Source organism: Cyprinus carpio, chromosome A25 (genome assembly GCF_018340385.1).
Source record: "Cyprinus carpio isolate SPL01 chromosome A25, ASM1834038v1, whole genome shotgun sequence".
NCBI lineage: Eukaryota > Metazoa > Chordata > Actinopteri > Cypriniformes > Cyprinidae > Cyprinus > Cyprinus carpio.
Window position 1 is genome coordinate 14987472 of NC_056596.1, and position 5425 is coordinate 14992896.

The following is a 5425-nucleotide window of genomic DNA, read 5'->3' on the forward strand; positions in this document are numbered from 1 at the left end:
ATATAATCATATATATTATCATATCACAAAACAAATACTAACAATAAAGAAATGAAAAAAAAAAAAATAAAAATTGTGCATATTTCGTGTCAAATCCCAACATTTATGTTGGGAAAAAGGAAATAGTAATAATACAAAATTGTATTCATACAGATTACAGCAATTTAATGTATTTTAACAACAATTTTTGCTGTATAAGATTGGAAACCAAGATGGCGCCGCCAAGTTTGGACACCGTCCAGGTCACTCCGCTTAGATTGCGCTTTTATTTACTTTTTTACTTACTTTTGCTTTCTCTTTTAACACACATAACGTCTGCACTGATCATTTACGACAAAGGAATACTTTTGGACATTGGACACCGCTTCACTGACCTGTTTCAGGACACTTTATCCTCCAACCCATCATGGCCATCTGAAAATGCAGAGATGAACAATGGCCACTTGAATAACCACTTGAGGCGACGGATCAAGAAACACCGCAGGAAACACGCTGGGATTTGCAACAGCCTAAGGAAAAGAGCTCACAGCCCTCCTCTACCAAGCATTCTGCTCGCCAATGTCCAGTCTCTGGAGAATAAGATGGACAATCTTAGAGCCAGGATAAGTTTCCAAAGGGACTGTAACATCCTTTGTTTATCTGAAACATAGCTCACGACCTCGGTCCCGGACACTGCTGTAATGCCGTCTGATAACTTCTCTGTTTTACGGATGGACAGAACAGCTGAAGCCGGTAAATCCAAAGGTGGAAGAGTGTGTTTCATGATTAACAAGAAATGGTGTGATCCCAGGAATATCTCCACTCTGTCATGCTCCTGCTCGCCTCATCTGGAACATCTATCCATTATTTGCCACCCATTCTATCTGCCCCGGTAGTTTTCATTGATCATCATTACTGCTGTTTACAACTCACCACAAGAAGACACTGGCTTGGCTTTGTCTAAGCTTCACAATGCGCTCTGTGGCTACATCAACAAACGTCCTGATGCTGCTCTTATCATCGCTGGGGACTTTAACAAAGCCAACCTCAGGCAGGTCATGCCGAACTTTTATCAACATGTATCCTGTCCAACTAGAGGACCGAATACACTGGATCATTGCTACTCTCAGTTTAAGAATGCCTACAAAGCCTGCTAACTACCGTCTTTTTGCAAATCGGACCATGCCGCCATTTTCCTCACACCGCAATATAAGCAAAGGCTCGTTCAAGTGACGCACTGGTCCTCCCACTCAGAAGCTCTGCTACAGGTGGCTCTTGATGATGTAGACTGGGACATGTTTCGGGCAAGTTCATCTGGCATCAGCGAGTTCACAGATGTAGCATTAAGCTTTGTAAACACACTAGCCGAGCAAGCAACTGAAACAATAATTATAAGGACATTCTCAAATCAGAAACCGTGGATGGACAGGACAACCCTTGTCGCAGTAAACAAACGCACTATATAAAAAATTTTATAATATAGAATAGAAAATAAAATGTGCATGAAAGTATACTGTAGTCTTAAATATTAAGATACAAAGTAATGTACAAGAGGCGAATGTGCAAACGGGTTGTGACACTGTCAATATGTCAATATGAGGTAGAGAATGATGAATATCTTACTGATTAAGTGATTATTAAGTGGAGATATGTAGATGTTAAGAGGCTGGTCTTTTGTCGGGGAACATAACCGAGTACAAAGCATTGTGCTACGCTCCCTGATGCGCAGTAGGAGCCGCCAAACCCCGATACAGGGAACAAATAGAGTCTCATTTTTAGCTCAATGACTCCCGACGCATGTGCCAGGGACTAAGGACCATCTGTGCCTTTGGAAATAAATCCTCTGCAGTGGTGAAAGCAGATCTGTTGCTGGCTGATGAGTTAAACTCTTTCTAAGGCCGCTTTGAAAACAATCTAAGCAGCGCGAGTCTGCCGATTAGCGCATCAGTAAAGAACTACATTTGCTCCTCCATCCCGAATACTTTAGACCCTCGTCAGTTTGCCCATCGCCCCAATAGATCCACTGAAGATGCCATCTCTCACATCCTGCACTCTTCTTTCACGCACATTGACAGCAATAACGGGAACTATGTAAGGCTGCTATTTATTTAAAACTATAGCTCAGCTTTCAATACTATAGTCCCCATCAAGCTTGCTTCTAAACTCATAGACCTTGGTCTAAACTCTTCACTCTGTGACTGGATTCAAGACTTCCTCACCAACAGACCTCAAGTGCTGAAAGTAGGCCAGTTCACCTCCACCTCCATCACCCTGAATGTAGGAGCTCCACAGGGCTGTATCCTGAGTCCCCTGCTCTACTCTCTCTACACACATGACTGCGTGTTTTCCCACAGCTCCACGTCTATTATCAAATTTGCTGATGATACTGTGGTTCTGGGCCTCATTTCCAACAAAAATTAGACCGCATACCTGGATGAGATAGAGAAACTTACATCTTGGTGCCAGGACAATTTTCTCTCTCTGAATGTGAGCAAAACTAAAGAGCTTATTGTTGACTTCAGGAAGAGACAGCAGCAGCCCTATACTCCTCTTATAATCAGCGGAAACCCTGTGGAGAGGGTGAGCAGCTTCAAGTACCTTGGTGTAAACATCTCAGAGGACCTGACTTGGACTACCCACATTCAAACACAGGTTAATAAAGCCAGGCAAAGACTGTACCATCTGTGACAGCTGAAGAAATTCAGGGTCTCAGCAGCAATCCTGAAAACTTTCTGTTTTGGGACCATAAACAGTGTATTGACTCAGTGTATATCAGTGTGGTATGGGAACAACTCCAGTCAAGACTGCAAAGCCCTGCAGAGAGTTGTGCGCTTAGCTGAGCACATCTCAGGGTCTGCTCTTCCCTCACTGTAGGACATCTACCTCAAACGCTGCAAAAGCAGAGCTGTTAAAATCATCAAGGACTACAACCAGCCTAGTAACGGTCTTTTCACTTTGCTGCCATCTGGTAAGCGCTTCCGTAGCCTGATGGCAAAAACTGAAAGACTTAGGAGGAGTTTCTTCCCCCAGGCTATCAGGCTCCTAAACTCAAAACCAGCCTCTTAACATCTACATGTCTCCACTTAATAATCACTTAATCAGTAAGATATTCATCATTCCCTACCTCATATTGAAATATTGACAGTGTCACAACCTGTTTGCACATTCGCCTCTTGTACATTACTGTATATCTTAATATTTAAGACTACAGTATACTTTCATGCACATTTTATTTTCTATTCTATATTATAATATATATATATATATATATATATATATATATATATATATATATATATATATATATATATATATATATATATATATAGTTCTTATATTTTTATTGTTTACTTTTATTTCATTCTTTCATACCTATATTTATGTATATTTTACTCTGTGTTGTATTCTTTAATAATTGCACTGTCCATGGAGCAGACCTGACTTCATTGCTGGTTATATATTCTCTATATAAAATAGTGTATGTGATGAATAAAAATCTTGAATCTTGATTGGATGCAAAAAATCTACTTTTTTATATACATCAAGATGCTCCAGCAGCTTCTGTCACTACAAGATCTCCTTCAACTGAGTATGAAACATCAGCTCCTCCAAGTAAATATTTTTATTCATTTGATTAAATGTGTGAATAGGAAAATGATATCTGTATGTTATTCATATTTATCATTAATGTAATATATTGTAAAAATAACTGTGCTTATTTCATGTCAAATCTCATGTATTAAACATTAGCAATTCGGAAATAGAAAATAGTAATAAGACAAAATTGTATTCATATAGCAATTTCATGTATTTTAATAACAATTCTCGCAGTGTAAAATTTGACTATGTAAAAAAAAAAATCATCGTCTTTTTTTTTTCCTTCCTACATCTAAATATCACTGAAGCTCCTGCAACTACAAAATCTCATTTAACTGAGTCTGAAACATCAGGTCCTACAAGTGAGTATTTTTATTCATGGACAATTGAGCAAATGTGTTAATAGGAAAATGAAAATTCTGTTTATTATTAATGTGGTATGTAGTACTGATTTAATTGGGATTTAGATTTGATGCCATCTCAGGTTTACTATGAGCAGAAAACTGCACAGCTGCATCCAGAATGTAGAGCCTTGGACTACCTACAAACATAACATTTAAATCTCATTACTCAAACAGCAGTAAACGCAACAAAAAACACCAAACAAACTCAAATCTCCACAAAAATTCAGGACTAAAAGTGATTGAGAATCTCACAGTAACTGAAATCTCCACATCATTTGTGCTTCTGAAATGGGATGAACCACTTGAAATTGTGGCGTTGTCCTTTAAAGTTCAATGGACTGCTGATGAAACATCTGGAAATGCAACAGTCACAGAAACATCAGCGATGTCACACCAGTATAACATTACTGGCCTGACTGCTGGAGTCAATTACACATTTTGCATCACTGCCACTGTAGCAGATACATCAACAGAAAGTGAATCTGTCTGTATCTCAGCATGGACCAGTATGTAGACTTTTAAAACATTTGTCCTTTGCTTATTTACTCCAGCTGCTTAACTTCAGACCCACAAACAATTACTTTTGTAAATTATATACTAAAATATTATTGTAATTTATTAATTGAAACAGTATTTCAAAGTATTTTTATACTGTAAAATGTTCAGTCTGTTTAGTAGTATTCCTCTTAAATTTGAAAATTTCTTAGATTTTAGCATATTTACAATATTGGTGGAATCATGTACGATTATATCTCATTGAAATACCTGGACACAATGAGCTACACAAATATTATAATAATTTAGAATAGCATTGTTCCAACAGCTGTTTTAGTTCATTTATTCACCACTAATCATGTATTACTTTCTCTCCCCACACAGAGCCAGATGTGATCAGTAATCTCAAAGTGACTGAAATCACAACATCTTCTGTGTTTCTGATATGGGATGAACCAGTTGGAAAAAGATCTTTCTTTAAAATTCAATGGACTGGTGATAAAACAAGTGGAAATTCAACAACTACTAACACTTCCTATCACATCACTAGTCTGACTGCTGGAGTCAATTACACATTTTTCATCACAGCTGTTGCGGCAGATAAATCAACAGAAGGAGAATCAGTGGTTACCTCAAATTATACTAGTATGTTTTCCTGTTACTTTTAAGTGTCCTCTTTATGGAGCCCCGCACATGACATGCAAGAAAAATATAAATAAATTGTGGACATGATTTATTTATTTGTTCCTTCGATTTACTAGATAGTGCACCTGATTTGATAATTTGTTCCCTTGTTTTAAGTAAATTGTGCACACGATTTATTAAATCGTTCCCTCGATTTACTAGATTGTGCTCACAATTTAATAATTTGTTCCCTTGTTTTAAGTAAATCATGCACTCTATATAATAATTTGTGCCTTCATTCTAGGTAAATTGTGCGCACAAAATAA

General features: G+C 37.7%; 1 long non-coding RNA gene across 1 annotated transcript; it reads left to right on the forward strand.

Annotated features, from left to right (window-relative positions):
- Positions 1-3471: 3471 nt before the first annotated feature.
- LOC109068216 lies at positions 3472-5301 on the forward strand. Its single transcript, XR_006153627.1, has 4 exons — positions 3472-3591; positions 3885-3938; positions 4208-4486; positions 4860-5301. It is a non-coding gene; the product is annotated as an uncharacterized LOC109068216 (long non-coding RNA).
- Positions 5302-5425: the final 124 nt, after the last annotated feature.